This window comes from Saccoglossus kowalevskii, chromosome 15 (genome assembly GCF_978046115.1).
Source record: "Saccoglossus kowalevskii chromosome 15, keSacKowa6.1, whole genome shotgun sequence".
NCBI lineage: Eukaryota > Metazoa > Hemichordata > Enteropneusta > Harrimaniidae > Saccoglossus > Saccoglossus kowalevskii.
In genome coordinates this window covers 14,951,929-14,975,798 of record NC_140655.1, presented here as the reverse complement: position 1 = coordinate 14,975,798, position 23,870 = coordinate 14,951,929, and the positions used below count along the sequence as shown (strand labels likewise).

Genomic DNA, 23,870 nt, shown 5'->3' with positions numbered 1-23,870 from the left:
TGAGATATGTGTGAAAGTTGAAAATTGATTAATTATGCAAATTAGGTGATTAATATGCATAAATATTGACTGAAAACTAATTTGGTCCCTGCATAGTTCTAGATTCATTGAAATGTGATGATTAATACTTGAGATATCAGTGAAAAAGCTGGAAATTAATTGATTAATTAATTAATTAATTAATTAATTATGCAAATTAGGTAATTAATATGCACAATTATTAACCCTGAAACTAATCAGGTCTCTGCATAGTCCTTGAGTATCTATGTACCAAGTTTCATTGAAATGTAATGCTTAACTTGAAATATCAAAAGCTGAAAATTAATTAATTGTGCAATTAGGTAATTAATATGTACTGATATTACCCTAAAAACTATCAGGTCTGTGCAGTGTCCTATGACATCTATGTACGAAATTTCATTGAAATGTGATGATTAGTACTTGAGGTATCAGTGGAAAAAAACTAATCATTATGCATATTACTAATATGCACGGATTTTTACCAAAAACTCATCAAATCTGCGCTTAAGTTCAGAGCATCTATGTACCAAGTTTCATCAAAATCCAATGAGTGGTTGTTTAGATATCATTGGAACAGTCATGGAACAGCTAAAAATCAGCTAATTATCATGCGATTTAGGTAATTAATATCCATGGATGTTTACCAAAACCTAATCAAATCTGCGCATTGGCCCAGAGCATCTATGCACCAAGTTTCATCAAAAACCGATGTATGGTTCTTGAGATAGCAGTCGAACAGTCGGACACACATACACACATACACACGTACACACACACATACAGACAAACTAACTGCAAAGACTCCCATTGTGTGCTTCGCACACGGGAGTCAAAAACAATACAAACACAATGTTTGTAAACAAGCAAATAGAAATGTTGCAACTGGGTTAATTTGTTTTGTTCACACATAGCAGAATGTTAGGAGAATCTTGGCTTAGAATTTAGAGTCGACGTTTTCTGCAACCTTCAATCAATGTTCAGATGCATTATTGACGTTTTATCCATCATCAATCCAATATTTTCATGACTCTCTATCAGTAACCCGATTTACATGTGTCTCAAAATTATGGGTAAATTACATGTTCTTGTCAGCGATTTTCGAATACTAATAATTTCAATATTATAGTTGACAATAAAGGCATCTTGAACTTGTATGGATACTTCATACAATCTGTGATATTCCAGTGAGAGAAATTGTTTATGATTCGTATATGCCGTACATAACTCATTCTTGTTCTTGAGTGTTTTATATCAATTCACATCAGATTGCCATACAGCAATTTGTAAAACAGACGACATGACCAGAGAGGTAAAAATACGGTCATGCCATTTTTCGCTCATGTTAAAATTTCATGAATAATTTGTGCAAAATAACCGATTTTAAGCAGATTAGAATTTTAACACTGAAATGTAGAACCCGCACAAAATATGGAGAAAATATTAATGACCACATCGCAACTAAATAGTTTTGCCGGGCAAGAGTCAAATAAAAACGACAATTTTTAATGTGCACATCAAGACAATCGTAGTTTTTGATACTTTCTATTTACGTTTTTATTGTAATCGCACATATTTGACGTCCAATTCCCACAACATGCAAATAATTACATCTGCCCATGGCGTGTTTTCAATGTTTGAAATACCATGTCATCACACTAGAAAAATTGCGAAGCTAACGTAAATTAATGCAAATCAATGTATTTCCGTGGTTAGAGTGTTTTGTTTTACTATGGATATGATACGAATTCAGAAATCTGCAAACAAAATGTTGACAATAGAGTCACGGGTGGAAACATGGGATTATTTTAATTGGGCTGAACATAATGTATTGTTTTCTTTTTTCTGAATACTCCGGAATTTGATTGTAAAGAAGTGGTTAAATTCGAAAATGATAAACTGTTAGAAATATCCGAGTAATACCAGAACTAAAGTAATTAATCGAAAAAATAGGTTCATTTGATATGTATCATGTATTCACTTCATGACGCACAGTTAACGGCAAAATTACGACTTTTAAGTCAGAGCACTACTTATCTGCCATTTTGTTACATGTGCCTCAGATTGAACATTATGTTTCAATTATGTTGTTGTGTTATTTAATAATTTGTAGGTGCTATTTGTTCTCTAAGTCGTTGTGGGAACGGTCGGAGGTTTCAAACAAAAACAAATTTGTTCTCGTGATTTTTTCTAGTGATTTATATGTGTTTTATTCATTGTCAAACGAAATCGACATAAGCGGGAAAGGTAAAACAAATGTCAAATCGGCCTAATAACATTTACACCCGAGTTAACATATTATAAATAATTTATGCAAAATAACATATTTTAAGCAGTTTAGAATTTTAACACTGAAACGTAAAAACCACACACAACAAGGATGAAAAAATAATGAATATATCTCAACTAAAAAATTTTGCTATACCAGAATCATAGAAAAATATTATTTTCTAAAGTACAGAACAAAGACAATCATATCTGACTATTTCCAAATAAAACAAGCAATTCTCTTGATACCATACATAATTCCATTCATCGAATATTGTTTCTCTTTCCCGACGTTAAAATTGGATACACGAAATTGGATTGTAATAAATACAGAAAAAATACAGACGATATGGTTAAATTCGAAAAAAAATAAAATTAGTAAAATAGCTTAAAATTTCCAGAAAAGGAATCTGCATTGTAGATTACTTGATCAAATTACTTCACTTCACGACCCAGACAAAGTAGTCGGCATTCTGAAGTCAAACGCTTTGTTAATTTATTGTCAGTGGATGAACTACTTGTTTTGAGAAAGCTAATATGTTTGAAGTGAAACAAAATACATCTGAACATGCTTACAAAAGGTTCATAGAAGGTGTATCACGCAGGTTACAACATGTACTTCCAATTTAACTAGTATAACTCAAGAAAAACACTGTAAGCAGAATGAACATGAAAGTTGAAGGTACAATAGAAAAAATCAATATTTTTTTACTAAATAGTGTTACCTCTGTAACGAAAATCAACCTAAAAAATTTAAAAAATAGTTTCGATATTTTAATTACATTTTCTAACACAGAATGTTCTGGAAACAGTATGTGGGTGTTATACAGGATTTAAAAACTACGTCAGAAATATGTAAATTCTTGGCCAATTCAACCGCATATAAACACAGCGTACTCTCAGTTTCAATTCATTCTGACACTACCGATTGCGTGTGTATCTTCTGCAGTATCTACAGTACGTGAGTATGATAATTGTTATCGTAATTTCTGTGATAACGATGAATTGTTTTCAGCATATCTATTTTATAACCCATAATAACGTGTCTTCAGACATGCACCAAATTATTGATAATTAAAAAAATGTCCTTTTCGCATCCCTTTTTTTAATTTTTTTTAGCGAAATCATATACTCCTACTTCTTCCATAACGTAAAACAAACTGCTTTGATATTTTACCGATTACCATTTGTGCGGCTTCTTGGTCAAATTATGCATCTATGCCCAGTTTATCTTGAATACACTGCTATGGCGCTCTACTATTTGTATAGATGCTTGGCACCTATGTTCGCACGCGTGTATTCATTTCGGCATTTGTAGTTGTCTCTTCTTTCGTGGTGTTTCATCAGAACTGCTAGTGTTGACGACTTGGAAACCACCTTATTTTAATTATCTACTTTTTGGAGTTTGTTATCTATTTTTTGTCAAACACGAGGTTAAAAAAATGAATACATGTTTTTTATCATCATTCTGACTATACAATGTATTGAATTAAATGCGATCATACCATCACTATTCAGCGTGTAGTCAATATCGCCTGAAAAAAACACCCAACGATATGTGCATTGCAGTGATTGTAACCCTACCTGTATGTAGAATTAAAACTACGAATAGCACTGATCCCATGGGAACTGTACATTTCATGTCATTTATTAGCCTATTGCGATTCAGCTTCAAAGGAATTTTTTTTTAATGGGCATTCACAGGACTACCTAACAAATGTAGGATATACGAAATTTCCGTGTGTCTACAGTAGTTCATATTTAATTAGTGATTATTGTCGCTGCATATTAAATAACAAAAATGAAGAAATTTGTGTTTTGTATCTCATAAATGTTATTGCAAAATTTTTGGTCTTCAGTTCTTTGAAGTATTTTTTTTTATAATAATTATAATTTAACATGGCTGACTGAAAGCAGAAAACTAGGAGTGGTAAAAACACAACCACTTAAGTAATGTATACACGCACATAATTATTTCAGAAATCATGGCATATTCAGAAAACAACAACAACATAAGTGTGCCTAGTGGTTTCATTGTGTCATTAGTAACGATTTTAATATTTGGTTTTACAGACTTGGTTACCGTTCTGAAGAATTGGTTACTATGCTTCATATTCAATCAATATGTATATTTGTTATGATGGCGATGTTTGTACATTGCATCAACGCAGTAAGTGATAATTAACATATTGGGGTAAATCAAAACATAGTATTTTAAGTTGTCAGATTTCTGATTTTATTTTTTTAACAGGCACCTCCTCCCGAACCACCGGAAGAAACGGAAAGTCCTGATACATTTGAGTCTGATATAAAGTTAACTTCTGAGCAAGAAACAGACATTGAAGCAATAATAGCCGCTGAAGCAAGTGGGGTCGGTGCAAGAAAAGCTATAACTAGCCTTTCAAAGCGTTGGAATAATGCTATTGTGCCATATGTGATATCATCAACAAGTAAGTATATGTCTGTTTGATAGTTTGTGCTTTCATGTATCAAGTTTTCAGTACACAACATGTATCTATATTATTGCAGGTCAGTCTGATGCTGTCGTAATAAAACAAGCGATGACCTACTGGGAGAGCAACACTTGTATTAGATTCCCACCGTATAACTCGGGCGCGGGGCATTCTGATAGAATTAACTTTAAAAAAGAAAAAGGGTAAGGTTACTAACAATTTTAAACACTCAATTAGTAACAGTCTTTGAGCATATTAGTTAACGTCTGTACCGTTACCGTAGCTGGCGTTGTTGTGTGAAGGTTTATATTATTAGTGATACATTTCTGTATATGTTACCTTCATAGATGCTGGTCTTACGTTGGTCTCACTGGTTGGGGTGTTCAAGATATTTCTATCGGATATGGTTGTGCACATGTGAGTGACGTTTGTATTTAAGTATTCTTGTTTTTGGTACACTTGTGATAAGTGTTGTATTATATCAGTTCAATAATATTAATATTTCAAGGAATAGTCAATATTCACATAGAAATGGGAAATGCTGAATCGGGCATAACAGACAACACATTTCTATGTACAAAGTTTCACATTGGTTAAATCAAGTTAAATAATCCTATTATTATAGTTAATTATTAAAAACAGCATTTTTAAATTACAAGAGGTATTTATATTTGTATAATACAATACGTTCCCGATAGCACGTAACCTCTACCTTATAAGGTATTCCCAATGAAATTCAAATTTTCCCACCGATCATGTTTCTAATCGGTAGTGTATTGTGATTAAAGGACCGATATGCTATGAGTTTTAAGTTTTTTCTGAAACTACATAATGCAATTGCTTAGTAATTTTTTTTCCTATTTAAAATGGGATTGTTTTGAGCAGTAACACCCGTGATTCAAAGGATTTTAAGACCAACGAGTAGTGAAAATGCATAATCTCTCTACTAAATGAGCTAAGCATTGTGGTTTACTATTATTATTGCTGCCATCGTTTGCCAATATTCTTTTTATATAAGAATTTACGTTACACAAGTTCACTATGACAAAAAACATTCCGTATTTTTTTATTTATTTCATATTTCATTAAGTTATTTAACGCTGTTGTCCATGATTTAGGACTAATTCCCACGAAACAAAAACAAAGCAATACATACATAATAAGGGTCGCACAATTATATTTGAAAAATATATATAATGCAATATATTCTCAAGTCACACCACATTCACCAATTATCGTTCACATATCAGTAATTGATTATACAGATACTAACAAGTGTCCATATAAAGTAATTTTAATCTAATTATGTTATTGTTCACGGATCTTAACTAGTGTTTTATGTTGCTTCATGAAACAGAGGGGAACTATTGCTCACGAAATTGGTCATGCAATAGGATTCTGGCATGAACAAAGTCGCACGGACCGAGATGATTACGTTACAATTCACTGGGAAAACATCGAGTCGGATATGGGTTACAATTTCAACAAATATACCTCTGCGGATGTTAATATGTACAACGTGCCATACGACATTGGATCGCTTATGCATTATGGTGCTAAGGTAGGACTATATTGTAAATATTGAAACATTAACTGTATTCGCCATATGTGATCACTCAAAATATGTTAGGTCTTATGCAATATATCTTTACGTTTGAAGCTTGTATATCAACACATCAGCACACCGAGTACTAAAGTCAACTTCAGTCACCATTCACAAATTTCAAACCTACATACTTTTTTTATAATATTTCCAAACATATGATGAAGACTTGTAGCTCATATAAAATTATGTCCATTTTGTTTAAAATTGTCAATTAAATATAACATATTTTTCTGACAATAAATATGGCGTTCAAAGGGCTACCGTGCAGTTACACACTAAATATCCCCTGATACATGCACTGTGTGATATTTACAAGTCAAAATAAATTCAGTATTTCAGCACGAATGGCCAGGATACAATAACAGCGAATAACCCAGCTGACCAAGACAAAATGGGCGAGCGTGATTATTTGAGTAACGCTGATATTTTTTTAGCCAATATAATTTATGACTGCCCAGGTATGTATGTATTTTTTATTTTTTTATTCCATTAATTAATACAGTTGTGTTTTTTTAGTTTCTGGTGATACCCAGTTATAATTTAGTTTTTTCACTGTTTTTTTTAGCTATTCGAGCTCGTTTTGTATCAATGTATTACGTTATAAAATTGTTGTTGATAACAAATTTTTCAGCTCTGCCAAAAGCAAGCACAGAAGCAGTGTTTCCGTTTGATAATCAATGTAAATCTCCATATAAAGTTAATAGTCAAGCTAGTTTGAATTGGGCAAGACATGCACTACAACAGAATGGAGAAAATAGAAGCTTCTGGGTTGATGGCACGATTTCAGGCAGTACAATTACATTCAGTGATGGTTCAACAATGTCAGTAGATTCGTCTTTGTTTCACAGTAATGAACCAAATGGAAGTGGGCAATGTCTCCAATTGTGGTGAGTACAAAATACAAGGCCTGTTTTCATTATTACATTTTATTCCGTATTTGCTTTGTATGTTAAAACAGTTTGATGTTTATTTAAACACCGTCAGAATGACGATATACATTGCAGAGTAATTTAATTATCATAAAATAGCTATATGAACAACTTGTCATGTAGTACGAAGGTCATTTTGAGTACATATTGCCGTTATAAAGCGATCAAATACAATCATATTTACAGGTGGTACAACAATGACTGGAAATTGGATGATACGATGTGCGACTACAATCAGAAGAAGTATCTATGTGCAGGTACAGTGATCGTTATGTATATATATATATATATATATATATATATATATATGTATTATAGTTTTCCGCAAAATGTTTACACAAGGTCAAGGAATACTCAAGTTCTACATTTACATTTATACGGCAACACATTCACGTGTTCTGAAAATATTCCATGTATGAGTGATGTCTTATTAATAATGTTGTAATGGTCGTATATTCAACAGATTTACCGCGTCCTAGTTCTAGTACAGCGCTTCCGGTTAATGCTCAGTGTGATTCTGGATCTCTATTCCAAGTTGTTGACCAGAACGATTTAGAACGTGGACAGATCGTAATTAAAACAAATGGAGAGAATAGAAATTTCTGGGTGGATGGGAGCATATCAGGCAATACCATTACCTTCACTGGTGGTTCAACAATATCGGTTAATTCAGAATTGTTTCAACCAAATGAGCCCAATGGAAGTGGCTCCTGTCTTCATTTGCGGTGAGTGCATATAATATATACTATGTATTATGTTGTTTTTGTTATTGTTGATAGTGTACTATGGGAAATACAGAAAGTCTAATTACATGTTTTAGCACAGTTTTAAAGTAAGACGTTCCTCAAAAATAAAAAATAAACTATTGTCATTATGTTTACATTTGTGACATTTTAGGATAAAAAGAAAATTTGATTGACAAAATGGTATTAAAATAGCATTTTTAGTATAACTTACAAATGTATTCTACGACAAAAATATTTTAAAACTAAGCCTGGTGACATATCGTGAAAAAATGATATTTGTTATATCAATATGATTGTTATATCAATAATTTCATTGGATTTGAACAAAAATCTCCTCATAATTATAAACACATTTTGACACAATTGCATTTTACCTTCAGTTGCAAATTTATTAGCATCGTGCTTACAAATGCAAACAATTTCATCAAATTAAAAAATCTCTTCTGTCCTTATATACAGGTATTATAACAATACATGGAAATTAGACGACACTACATGCAACTTTGCTCAAAAGTATTTGTGTTCTGCTTAAGCGGTACGTATCATGCAAACTAAATAATTAATTTTGATGTGAGGTCTAAATACATCTTCTCTTTTCTCGCGCCCACATTTGTTGTAAAATTAACTAAAATTCTTGATATTGACTGTATAATGTATTTCAGCTGGGCATCTTGTTAAATGAATATTTTTAACTGTAGAGCTACCAGCCATCATTGGGGCGCCACTATCTGGCAGCTAAATAGTTTCCTCGGACATATAGCATGTATAGTGGAAAAAAAAATATGCACATGAAACAATTGAGCATAATGATAATGATAATGACATCTTCGAGATAGACACTATTTTACTTTTGATTAATTGTAGTCTAATATTGTATTGCTGTAATTTGTTTAATGCAATTTGAAAAAAAATATATATTCTTGTTTGATACTGAAAGTAGATAATTATATATTATATAACTAAAATATAACTCTATTGGATGCATAATGGCCTGATATTGTAGCAAACATCCGATTTGTCGTTTTATGAAGCAATACAATTATTCATTAAGTTTTGAACCATTTGTTTTTGTACGTAAACTGAAAATCACTTTTTTTTTCATTTTCTATCTAACGAGTATTGTTGCATGTCTTCATCGCAACTATATCGTGGATGGTAAACACATCTTTAAATCAAAGTCTTAATTATTAATTCTCTTATTGCAGGAAATCGACGGAAATGAAGGGTACCTCATTCATGAAATCACTCCGCGAATTATATTACTGCAATCGCATGCCTCGTAAATAAATTACGTGTAGTTTAGTTGCATGTCTAATGGAAATTTAGTTTATTATTATTGTTATTGCATGCTATAAAACTTGTTGAATTGCAGGACAATAAATAATCTAAAGCATAAATATTGAGTCTTTTATCGTGATAGTGTGATGGCATGCATTTTCGGTGTTTGATAATTCTAATTGTTTGAAACTTCACAAAGGAGCAATTGTAGTGCAGTATTGTACCACAGTATTAAAGACCTACAGTCTATTATGCGTTCGAATTATGTTGACACATAATTGATGCTTCTTATATGACCCACAACGATGCGGTGCGACAAATGCGACACTTAAAATAAACTTGCTAAAAGTCATAGTATTCTGAATATCAAGACCGAGCTGTGGGATTAAGCAAATTTGTTGTCTTTATTGTTCTGTATGAAAAAATGGGATGCCAATAATTAAACGTCGATAAGCAAACTCCGACAACATCAGAATCCACAGGCAACTTTACGATTGCGAAAGAAAACGGTACAACATAGCCAATTCAGGGAGATTCATCAATCAAGAGTTGACGAGCGCATCCTGCTCTGTTGCGGCACCCGCCACATACCGACACTACAATATGCACCACAAAACCGTTCGTTGACAACTGTGTTACAAATATGACGTAGTGTGTACAAAACACAAACTACACTTACACTGGGAAGGTATCATGTAAACTACTTGATTACTAGTCAGAGAACACTTCCAGCTTTAAAATTCCTCGCTCTCCTTATAAAATTGCTTACAGTTCTACTAAATACTTAGGCGTACGTTATATATTACCCACCAATAATTATAAGCCATTGATTGATCACACAGTTTCTACGCCGTGTCTCTCAAAGGCAAGTTTTGCAGAGGCTTACTGCAGTATATTTATGAAAACAAGCCATGCACCAGGGTTCAATAATGTTTAATGTATGTACAAGGTTGAACTGTAGACAGCAGAGATCTGGTTGTGGAATGTCAGAAATGCTTGATTTTGAGTATTTTGTATCACAAAAATGACCGGCAGTCGGCCATCTTGAATCAGATCGTGAAACAAATTGGTGTGCACATGTATAATATTATGTACGATGTACGTGTGAAGTTTGAATGTAATCGGTCTAGGCATGTCTAAGACACAAGTCCGGCCGCACACACAAAGGTCGTTCTATAAGTCTATAAGTTTTTTGACTGCGTCCAAACGTGAACAAATATGCATTTACCATTAGGTAGGCTATACGCCTATAACACGATTGCTGTTGACGATTCACTGCTCGACACAAAAAAGCGAAAGCAACATGTACGTGATTCTCTATCAATATGATTACAATTAAATTAACGAAACCATTTACATATATAACCTTGTTTCGAAATAGGTAAACCAACAGCAGTTTATTGTATCACTTCCCACCCAGACATTTTTTTTCAAACATCAACAATCATTTGTGGCAAAGGTATTTTCCCACAATATCGTTGTATCTGCCATCCAACTTTTTGAGTTACAGTACAGAAACAGTATTGTAATAAATTAATGCGACGACATTGCAGAAAGGGTACACATGAGCTGCAGGCTCCACTTAACATTTCAACTGTAGAATGTACACACAATAGGCTGGAGAAATAGGAATATTGCTGTCAAGGTGTGGGAGGTTTATGATTTTAAAATCATTTTTTTATCGCGAAGTATGATAGAATGATGACCAGTAGAGTAATGTTTATATTCAAAGTAAATAAATCAGTGTCAGTTGTTTCTTTACCTCCTGACTTTCTATTTTCAAATTTCTCAGTTTTGTGGAAGTTAAAAGTTAACCAAATCCATGGATCACCGGTACTTGGCAGTAAACAAAAATTCATACAGTAGTACTCTAATTAACGTACGCCCTCACATATGGAGTTAGAGAGAATACGCGAATAAACAAGCCCATTAGCTAACATAAAACACATGATGGCGGTATGAAACGGTACAACTTTAAAGGAGAGCATCAAATGATGTAGGTGGGTCAAATGATTTTTAGTGAATAAATGGATCTGAAACAGTTATACAACACCAACACACACCCTACGTAAAGTATTAGAAAGAAATGAAAGAATGGCCGTCCCATCCTCGAAATCAGAGTGACACGAATATGCCTGATTAGCAACTGTAATTTCCAAAAGCTGAATATAGTCGTCAACAATAGTGGTCGAGGTAGGTGGATATCCATCTGCGAAAGCCAGATATCATGAATATTGATGATCTCGCAGCGCATTTTTTGATACACTAATAAAAAACGGCAACTATGATAATGTGATGTACGCGGAACTAGACACATACAATTGAAAGGGGAGCGACCATATCACCCCATCGTGGGGTAAAAACTGAAGAACAAAAAAGTTGCAAAGTGTTACTGATTACCATGTAATCTATTTGTCATTTGCACACCCATAAAAATGTTAGTGGAATATGCTTTACATATGGGAACATAGAACAGTAATACTGAAGAAATGGAAACTGACAACACAAAAAAAACAAGAGGAGAAGGTTTAAAATGAGTGTAGAAAGAATGATAAAATTTCAAAATGAAAGAAATGCCAACTGTAAAATAAACGGGCACGTACTAAATTGTCGGGAAAAACTAAATGAAATGGGTGAAAGTTAAGGCTAACATCGAAAAGATTAATACTGAAATATTGAAGATATGGTACAAACCGCACCTTCAAATACTATATCAGTCGCTGGCAAGTCTGGCCATGTGCTGCATGTACATGTTGAAATTAATAATAATACTCTTTAATGTGTATTGTACCATCGGCAGACACGAGTGTACCCAATGCTTACAGCAACTAAAACGCCATCTCAACTAAATTAATGATGATCCTGGTATTGTTGGTGATTTTAATTGGACACTTGCACCTGGCATTGATAGTGATGGCGATAGGGAGCCAGATATGCACACGTCTAATGCTAGAGCACTAGAAGCTTAGAAGCTTTGTAATTGAAATGTTTAAATTGATTGATCCATGGCGACATCAACATGGCAAACAACACAAACTTCACATATGGGCGGGTTATTGTAATGAGGTCACGTACGCACACTTGGTTCACACGCCGTTGCATTATTCTTTGAAATCAACAACTTGCATGTTTAGGATAGGCATTTTAAACACATACTACAGGAATGTTATAGTTTGTTTACTAATTGTATTTAATATTGGCAATTTCGCATGGCTTTAACCGTGAGACACATCCCTGGTAATCACGTGATCGTGCTACTGACTACCGCGATTGGTTGATGGAATGTTTACTCTGTCACGCCTTAGAGTTTTATGGCAGATTTTTCAAGATTTTGTTAGACAAGATGAGAGAATAAAGAGAGAGAGAATAAGGAGAAAAGGGGCAACAGGGCGTTACCTCAACTGACGGTTTAGATGAATAAAGCTGGACTATTTGTAATAAACTAATGTGTGTACACGACACTAGTATCGTAACGTATATAAGTCGTCTGCACGCTCGCCAGAGCCCCCTCACCACGACGACCCTTTCACAACAGGGGCGTGATAGCACTCTCATACGCCTTAAGAGTTTTTACATCTATAAATACATGCACAATCGTTTGAACGCTATTCAAATAAGCTATCAATTCAAGACAATTTTCTAGTATGCATCAAACTGACCAAAGGCAACACAAAAACAACAACATCCAGTATGGTGTTTGAATATTGATGTTCTTCAAGACGCAGAATATGTAAATGTCATTACAGAATCATGGTCCCAGTGGCAAACCCAACGTGATGCTCTCAACAATTTGCAAACATGGTGGAACATTTGTAAACATGATATCAAATTGTTGTCCAAGGAATAGTGTAATTTAATGTCATTTTCACAAGTGAATGAAGAGAACGAGCGAGCCTCAATTAGTAAAATGTAGCCTTGTACTTTCACGCCTCGAACAGCACGAAAACAGAGGAACTGCTATTCAAGCCCGTCACAAATATCGGATGTTCCTAATTCATTTTTTTTGTCAAACTTGAGAAACGGAACAAAAAAAAACACATATATAGCTCAAATTAGGCGAGAAAATGACGCCACATTGACTGTCCTTGTGAGATACGTTATATCACGCAAAACTTTTATACATCGCCTTACAAAACGAAAAAAAAATGAGAAAGTCACTAAAAACTGGTGGTTAGCTTCCTGTGTAATGATTATTTAGATCTTCACGAACATACTTCGTTTTCGTTCAGTTATTGGTTCAATCCTTAATCCTGAATAAGACTACAGTATCCCAGTATATTGACGACACAATCAATCTATTGCGTGAGGCTTTCAATTACTGTAACATCACAAACACTCTCTTGGATATTTTAGCTTTTGACCAGGAAAAAGCCTTTGACAGAATCAATCCCAATTTCTTGTTTAAGACATTACGTGCATTTGTTTTTAGGCAAAATTATATTCATTGTACATAACAAATGCCAAATCTCTTCAGAGTCAGAGCGAGTTGCGCCCTCAAATCATCTATTATGTTGTATCAAGGCATTCGGCAGGAATTTTTGTTAATACAATAGAGCTGTTACTCAATAAAATCAGGCGGGAAACTGAGCAAACTGGCAGCGTATGTTGATGATATAGATATATTCATTAAACAGTTCTTTAATAATCTGGCAGAATGGTTGAAAATTTATCGGAGCACATCCCATTCAAATCAATAAATCATAGGGACTGCGGGTTGGTAGCTGGGGAAACATTAGCAGCTCACCTATAGGTATTAAGTAGAACTGTACTGGCCTAAAACATTTGAGTGTGTATTCAGAGAACAGAAACCAAAATGTTTTGGCGCCCGTTTCATTTGTCACAATTCTACGATCTTTTAAAACCTGGGTTGAGAGTTTCCCGGCGCTGGTTCGTAATTATGCCACCTGATCACACACATACATTTTCAGTATTACTTTTTTTCATCATCACTGCAAAAGTTGCTAAGGGACCGATCAGTTTTTATGGCCGGGGCTGGGCCGGCAATTTATTGTAAATGTAGATACAAAATCAATAACCCCCCCTGTATTCACAATGACAATTATGGTGACCCCCCCTGGACAAAGACTAAAAATAATGTGACTCCCCATTTTCAGTTCTTTTTAAAACATTTTTATAGTTAATTATTTAGTTTAGTTATAGTTAGTTGGTATAGATTGTCTGCATACTATAGTCATTGAGTGAAAAATAAATGTTTCTACAAATCAGCGAAACAGTGCATGTCTGCAAGTGCCTGCTTGTATACTTCACTTCACTGTGATCCTCCTCTTCACTGGCCAGAAAGAAAGTTGTAAACATTTGTGAGGAACTCAAACTTCAATACTGTATACAGGTTGAGGAGCAGGGGTTGGAGGAGGAGGAGGAGGAAGAAAAAGAAGAAGAGGAAGAGGGGGAGGAGGATGGAGAAGTAGAAGGAGAGCAAAGTGAGAAGGAAGAAAATGATGTTTTAGAATAGGAACAGAAGGATACAGATTAAAGAACGAAGAGGAAAAAAAAGGAGAAGTAGCTGGGAAATATAGGAATATAAATAAAGAATAAGATAAACCAAAGATTGTTATATTTTATATTATTTTATATATATTCTATATTACTATTTTTTTTATATCATGCTTTATTTTGTTTCCTGTAAATCTCCATACTTTCAGTCATGTGACAGTGATTTCAAACTGCATATAATTAATAGCTTAGAATCTGTCAACCTATTTATTTCCACTTACTAATATTTATTTATTGTGGTATAATTTACACATTTACATAAAGCACTTTTTATATTTAGTCCACGTTCGGACGCAGTCCGAAAACGGGGACTTATGTTTTGACCTCCGTGCGTCCGTGCTTCCGTGCGTGCGTCCGGACCTGTATCTTAGAAATGCCTGGACCAATCACAATCAAACTTCACACATACATCATAAATGGCATTATACATACGCACAATGATGAAAAATCATCAAAATTTCTCGGCTGTTTACAGATTGATTTTGTTCAAACTTGGTATATACATTGGACATTATAGGATCTTCATGCACGTCATTTTGTTTTTCAGATAAGATTTTAATGAATGTGGTTCCGGTGCCATATTTCTGACTTGCTTTGACTGATTATGTTCAAATTTTAAATATTCATTATACATCTTGTCATAGATATAAATATATATTGGTTTGACGATCTTATTAAAAATGACCGAATGGTGGCCATTTTTGTGCTAAAAAATCATCAAATATCAAGCATTTCTGGCATTTATGGATGGATTTCGTTCAAACTTTGTACATACGTTAGACATTACGGGTTTTGATGCACGTTATTTTATTTTCAAGATTGGATTCAAAATGGCTGACTGGCGGCCATTTATGTTTTAATGAGTGGGCTTCTAGAGCCATATCTCTGACATGCTTTGACTGATTATGTTCAAATTTTTAATATTCATTATACATCATGTCATAGATATACAGATTTATTGGTGTGACGATCCTATTCATAGTGGCCGAATGGTGGCCATTTTTGTGCTAAAAAAATCATCAAATATCAAGCATTTCTGGCATTTGTGGATGGATTTCGTTCAAACTTATAACATACATTAGACATTACGAGTTCCTGATGCACGTCATTTTATTTTTCAGATCGGATTCAAAATGGTTGTCTAGCAGCCATTTTGTTTTAATGAATGGGCTTCTAGAGCCATCTCTGACATGCTTTGACTGATTATATTTTAATTAATGCTGTCCCAGAGCAATATCTCTCAATGTGGACAAGTACTCGTCTGACGACCAGATACAAATGTCAATCATTTTAATGTTAAACAATCATCATAATCATATTCCTAGCATGGTTATATTCCAGCTATATTACTATAAACAAAACTATATATCCTAAATTCGATAACTAACGGGGACTGTGCCATGCATGGCTTGTTTTATTTAATTTATTGTTCTGTAGTCAATATAAGTTATTTGACATATAACCATCCAAACTTTACAGGGTGTTGTCATGTACTGTATTTGACAACATTTACATTGACATTATTGCAATTAATAACTAGTTTATTTCTGTTTACAGTTTATATTTACAAATCATATTCCAGACTTACATCAACAGAGCGTGTTGAGCTATTTTCACATTTAATGTGTTGGCATTAATTGTTGCAATATTGTTAATATTCCATTTCACAAGTTTTTATATCATTTGCTGTCATACGCCATAAATTGTTTCTGTGGAGCACCGCAATAAATTATCATTTAAATACCGATATTTGCTAGTGTAATAATTTCGAAGTGCTATAGAAATACAATGCCGATAATACCAGCCTGGAAAGAAAGTAACAGTTTATACTTGCAAAATTCTGTGAAGAAAGTATGGCACGTTGTAACTTATAATTTGCAATATTTTATAAATAAGGTGACCCCCCCTCAAATGCTATCTGAAAAAAACTGACCCCCCTCTTGATACTTCAGAAATAAGGAGCCCCCCCTGGAATTTGCCGGCCCGGCCTCGACTATAATAACTGATCCGTCCCTAAGCATATCTCCCGGCGTAATAAATTGGAGGGATGTTTTTTGGTTGACATTTTTAAAACTCGCATCACCAGCAGAATTAAATCCGAATAACAGTACTTCAAACTCGTTAAACAGGAGGACAGGTTCAAATACATTCGGACCACACATGACGCTCTCTGTCCCACAAAAAATAACAACTCACAAATCTATTTGAGAACTTGAATTCACACTGTTATTTATCAGTGGTTGTTTTTACGTTTCTATAGTTCAACTTGTTGTTCGGTTCAATCTTGTTGATTCTTTTCCGAGTCTGCTTCAATGCATCTCACTCAACGCCTTTGCTTGTTTGTATGTAATTACACAACACGTTACGTTTTAGTATTAACATTTGGCGGGATGGGTCTTAACCTCTTCGGTTGGAAGTGTGACTGGTCTGCCGATGGTGTTCGCATGTTACTTTTCTTATATACAGTCTTTTGTAAGTATTTGTGTTGTTTTACTGGGTTATTTTGGCTTTTTGGGATGTGTTTGGTTTTCTTGATGTGGCAAGGTGAACGGCAACCAAGGTGGAGGCGTCCATTCAAATGAATTCCACACCCAAGTCTAAATCCATCTAAATGTAGAATGTGTTTCCGTGCAACCATATGTTGAGGCGCGCTCCGGTTTAATTATTGTGGCCTCTCGCATGAATAGGGCGGTGGGTATTTTCTTGCTGATGTGTCATGGGTAGAATTTGTGTGTGAGGCGCCCGCTGACAAGAACTTTAAATGTTTCGTAACTTCTTCAAAAGAAATGGTTTCATCAAGATTTGGTCACCCTCAGTAATAGTATTTTGTGCACTTTCGTCAGTGTATAAAGAGGTGCATGCAATTTATGAGTGATGCTACTTATCACATGAAGGGTTATCAATTAGTTTGCCATTTTCCCATTGAATATGAGCTATCGCTTTTTTGTGCCCATTTACTTTCTCAAGTTTGAAAAATATGAATTAGGGTTTAATATATATTTGTGACGGGCTTGAATGGCATGGCCTCTGTTTTCGAGCTGTTCAAGGCATAACAGCGTCGACTTCTTTTCCTGATACGCCCAATAAGAAGAAACGATGATTATATCATCATTGTTTATATACCAATTGTTTGAAAGGGCCACATTGATTTTGCCACTAGGCCCTGAATTATGTAATGAAATTCACATATTCTGCGTCTTGCAGACTGGATTTTCTGTTTTTTGTTGCTTTTGGTCAGTTTGATGCACATGAGAGGGTCGTTTGAAATAGATTGTGCGTCATCGTGTATTTCATTAGCATTCCAACAACTATGCATGTGATTGAAGATATAATAATAATATTTGTCAAGTGTTGCTACGCCCTCATGTGGAGTCTGTTATCATGGTGATGACGCCATGCATCAACTCAAACCTTTCAAGCACAGAGCTTAGAGTTCAAATGTGATAAATACCGAAATTAGGAAATATAACAACATTTGTATGTTATGAGAACACACAAATGATTTGTATAACAGTACGATGATGACGTAAGAATATTTATCACGCGAAAAAAAGGCTTCAATAAACTAGCAGAATGGTTAAAAAGTCAAAATCTACTCAGACAAATCGAAAGGAGTGTAGGTTGGCATCGGGCGTAATAATGACAATTTTTCCTTGAGCATTAAGTGTATATTTGGATAACATCATAACAATTATGGACACAAACTGGACTGAAGTAAAGCAAAAAGTTAAAAACAAAATGGAGTGTTGGGGTTGCTTTCATCACAGTTAGTTTATCGATTTTATAGTGTATCCTATTCTTTTAATATTGTTTTCTCACTTTCTCACTCTTTGTAGACCTTTTTTGGCAAGACCGACATTGGGTGTAGTGGGCAAATAGTGTGCAAATTGTCACCCACTTGCCTTGTTCTAGATTGTAATTTATCACATGGAAAACACTTGCTATGTACTAAACTCGAAACTGAATTTCTTTATCTTCCTGCATTTTACTCTGACTTGAAACTTTGTTAGAAGTCACTTGACAAGACGCTTATTTTTAATGAGTCAAATCTTACCGACATCCTTGCTGAATCCAGTGCGAAATGAACCGTTACTTTTAAAACACCTCGCCACTGCAGGAGTTTTGAGGGTACGTGATCTTTTTTACTTTGAAAAAAAAAACCTGGCTCCTAGCGTATTTTTTGTTAATAAAGTCAACACACACTCCAACTGCATATTTGACTATCGTTTGAATGTTCTACATAAACTATATTTTTTTCTGGTAAATAGAAAGTAACAATAAATACAATATTAAAAGACAATTTAGTAAATCAAGCCACCACAGTTTCCAGTTACATTTCTCAGATGAGCCGAAATTTCCACTATACAAACTCAAAGAGGACGCTATTTACAAAACCATCACCATCACAAAACGTGAGGGAGACTTGCAATAGCGTTTAATGCATGGAGCATACACTACTGTTGGTTTTTTTGTTGGGGAAAATCTTGTTTGAAAACTTTCCACTTATTTCATTTACATTTTTGTTGAATGTCCGGCGGTTGACGCCATCTGTCGCTTTATTTCCCTCATTTCCAGTGACCTTTTACAACCTGGTATGACTGTTTCCTTGGTGGTTCCTTATTTTGCTACCTCACCATATATTCACGTCAGTGTGAGAGTATTTTTTTGTCCTCGCAAAAGTTGATATGAATTTTTCCCAGCGGAATAAACGGGAGGGATGTTCTTTTATGGGTCCGTTGAAAATCACTAGCAGAATTAAATCTGAATACCAGTGCTTCAAACTTGTTAAAGAGAGGAGAGATTTGAATATATTTGGACTTCAAATGACACTCTCTGTTCTTTGGAAAATGAAAAATTACAAATCCATTAGTTAACTTGAATCACGCTGCTATTGTTCAGTAGTATCTTTTACGTTTCTGTGATTCGTCTTGTTGTTAATATTAACAGACAATATCCAGACCAACAGACCAATCTTTTGTCTAATTAATTAGCTTAAATTATTAAATAGAATATTCCACTTTTTTTACATTTAGCTATCTTACCTTAAGAATGAAGATGGGTAATTAAAACACTTTACTCAAATATTGTTTAATTACCAAGAAATTCAGAACATCAATTTTAAGATTTACTGCTATTTTAGCAAAATTTAGGCAATTGATTTGGCGGAAAAAAATTTCAACCTCGATCATTTTGGGCACAGATTTCAACTGATGTGGGGTATGTACTTCATTCAAAATTCAGGTGAATACTACGTGGGTCACACTGTATATAACTGTAACATGTGATTCATAACTCCATGAGGTAGAACCATTTTCACAAATTCAAATACCCATAATTTGATCATTATGCAATAAGAATATTGAGCTGAGATAATGATGATTGTATTTTATTGAATAACGGCAATTTTGTCCGTATTATACCGGTTTTACCATACGTTCCTGTGATATTACACAATAAACCACTAAACATTGTTATGTGATTTATAACCAACGTTTTCAAAAGTAATGATTAGGCATCTACCTTAAAGAGTTGGTGGTTCTTTTATTTGAATACTAGCCCATCATCATACATCGCAAATCACAATCGCTCTCTTTTACTTTGTGTAAACAATCAACGAAGTATAGCACGTAACAACCTTTCCATGGTCACAAACAGAATATTTCAAAAATTACCTTATTAAGAAGTGATAAACGGCGAGGACATTTGGTATCGGAAACAAGACCTCTCTTGGGGGAAATTTAGCGTATTTGGCCGAAGAAATTGCCTGAGCGTAAGAGTGAAAAGAATGTATAGTGTGAAATTAAAAGACAAGAGACGATTATTCAAATTAATTTGCACAATTAAGTTGATATTATCTTAAGACGAATGTAATACCGAAAAGCAGAACTCGCACACAAGCACAGAAACAAAAACAAATTATGAAGACTGCGTAATTTGTAAATTTACTTACTATTTCAGAAAATTTGTAGCGGAAACAAAGGATCTCTAAATTTAGTATACTTGGTGGACGATATTTCCTGAGCGACAAGTAGAACCCGTACACTGTCAAGTAGAACCCGTACACCCGTGCATGTGTGCAAACTTTCACTTCATGCAAGTGTGCGCAACAACTCGTTGTCACTGATCGTTGTTCACAGACGACAAATGAAAACACTCAAGACAAAAAAAAAAACGTCAGAGCTGCATCTTTATTAACTACTTAATATAATTGTGGCCGATCCTGGCTTTTATCTTGCGTAAATCAAAACGGTACTCTCAAAAACTTCATGTATACACTGGCGACTTATGGTTACTTGAAATCAGACACGTGCACTTTTCATTCCTTTGTTGGCCCCACGCCTACTCTTACATGTAAAAGTGAACGTATTCTCTAATGCGTCCATCTTACAAGGTTATAGGGTTAATTTATCGGCTATTTACGAAATGTATATTCACATTTTCGAACTTTTAACTATGGGACTTGTTAATATGATATCACAGGTAACAATCCAGAATGAATCTACCAACTTTGCAATCGCTTTTCACAACTTTGTAAGCAGTTTATCGTCAATTCTGTGGTTCGCTGTTGTGGTAATATGCTTTTATATGAGGCATTTGCGAGACATTAACTTAATATTTTCGAAATCTAACTAAATATACAAGCAATTGAGCCAACATTTCAATCATTTCCCAACTTTGCACGCTATTTTCAAACATTTCACAGTCAGCTTATGTGAACATCTATAGGCTGATTTCAACTGGCTTTTATTAAAGTTGTCGACTTTACAACTGCGCGTTTTCATATGCCAACAACTTAGGTCCTATATATAAATATATCTACCAATTTTGCAATCACTTTGCACAATTTTACAATCGCTTTGAACAACTTTGTACGGTGTGTTAACAGCTTGAGTCTCCCATGCAAGTACTAACCACGCCCAATTGTGCTTTACTTTAGACATTGATCGGTCACCTAACCATACAGCTGCATGGATTATTTGAAATTGAGGCGAATTGGCGGCTATTTCATGTTTTGGAATGTTTTAAATCGACATCGCTTGCACAAGTATCTTCTAGAATTGTCCTATGACCTCCACATATTTCGAGTAACACTACGCTAATTTAACGGCATTTTACGAAATATATATTCACATTTTCGAACTTTTAACTATGGGACTTGTTAATATGATATCACAGGTAACAATCCCGAATGAATCTACAAACTTTGCAATCGCTTTTCACAACTTTGTAAGCAGTCGATTTTTCCGTTTGCTGTTGTGATAATCTGCTCATATAGAAGGCATTTTCGAGACATTTACTTAATTTTTTCAAAATTTAAATGTGGGGTTGTCATCATTTTTTCCAACTTTGCACGCTGTTTTCTAACATTTTACTCTCAGCTCATGTGAACATCTATAGGCTGCATTCAGCTGGCTTTTATTAAATTTGTCGACTTTACTACTGGGCGTTTCTATATGTCAACCACTTTGATCATATATACAAGTACATCTACCAACTTTACAATCACTTTGCACAACTTTATCCGGTGTGTTAACAGCTTAAATCCTACTACGTGCCGACAGCATCAACAACTTGTTCTTGAAAATTATTAAGACTTCCGAAAGCTCAATACGATCGAAATATTTGATGCTGAGCCAATGTCTAACCCAGTTGAATTATTTGAACAATTCGCCGATGGTAATTACCTGACCAAACCTTTGGCTCATGAGGCAAAAGCCAAAACTGCCATTTGGGTACTGAAGGAGAGGTTGTTAGTTCGTCCAGAAGGCGGGCTCAACGGGTAAACCATCAAAATGCTATATTGATTTCACTCAGCTTGAATTTCTTGGCCATGTGGTGGGAGAGGCCAATTAGGTCTAGTCCCAGGAAAAGTTCGTGCATTGCAGAATGCCCTGCGACCCCCGACAGTAACTAATGTTAGATCGTTTGTAGGACTGGCAGGTTATTATTGCAAATTTGTTGCAAACTTTGCTGCCATTGCTGCGCCTCTACACGAACTTACAAAGAAGGGTACACCCAAGAAAGTCGATTGGGAGCCTTGCCATCAGCTGGCATTTGAAGAGCTAAACAATATTTTGAGTAATGCCCCTGTATTGCGACTTCCTAATTTTGAGCGAACTTTCGTTCTACGGACAGACGCCTCGGAAACGGGCCTAGAGCGGTATTTTTGCAATATTATGATGATGTTGCATTTCCAGTGGCGTATGCTAGCCGGAAGGTAATCCACACAGAGTCGCATTATGCAGTGATAGTTTGGGGAATAAAAAAGTTTCAACCATATTTATACCTCTGTGAATTTTGGATTGAGACCGACCACAAGCCTCTAGTCTATATGAAAACTGCCAACCTTTCTAATAGTCGAATTATGCGATGGACCATATATTTTCAATCATTTCTATCGAATAATTAGTATAATGGGTAATCATAATAAGGCAGATTATTTAATTAGAAATCCTGAGGTTTTAGTACACTAGCCAATATGGTGTTGAATGTAATATAGTAAATGGTGGTTGTTTTATGTTGTAGTCTCCCTGATCCGTGACATCAATGATTGTATTGTTGACGTAACCATAATACCATCTTTAATGCCACGGTTACATCTTAGCATGGGGGTAAGTCACGAAGTGTTTGAATCATATCAGAAACTGTATTATTAAAAGGACACAGTTGTTATTATGCGTTATACACGCAAGATGTAATTTTGTATCTATTAATTCATTGTTATAGTATAAATTGATAACAGCCCAAAGGTAGGTTTTATAGCCCAGTAGTCACACTTGGACAATACTTGACTGTGTGATGAATGAATAGGTGTCGCGGACCAATTAGCGATTGACACAATTAGCTGTGTGATGGCATGGTATTTAAAGACTGAGATGGATGGTTGCTGCTAGAGATCTACGCTTTGTACGACTCTGGAAGTGGCGAGCAGTACCATCACATACCACCACAGTCTGAAGTTGCACTGGGAAGGAAGCCATGGCGCTGTGGATGAGAAGGTAGAGTTCGACGCTTCAAGTCACTAACTACTGTCGCTGGCTTACAATTCACCGGGCGA

General features: G+C 34.8%; 2 long non-coding RNA genes across 2 annotated transcripts; both read left to right on the top strand.

The window, feature by feature from the left end:
- Positions 1-5,092: 5,092 nt before the first annotated feature.
- On the top strand, positions 5,093-6,181 carry LOC146733996 (uncharacterized). The gene is made up of 2 exons (XR_014931685.1): positions 5,093-5,156; positions 6,097-6,181. It is a non-coding gene; the product is annotated as an uncharacterized LOC146733996 (long non-coding RNA).
- Positions 6,182-8,484: 2,303 nt separating this feature from the next.
- Positions 8,485-9,417, top strand: LOC146733995 (uncharacterized). Its single transcript, XR_014931684.1, has 2 exons — positions 8,485-8,555; positions 9,226-9,417. It is a non-coding gene; the product is annotated as an uncharacterized LOC146733995 (long non-coding RNA).
- Positions 9,418-23,870: the final 14,453 nt, after the last annotated feature.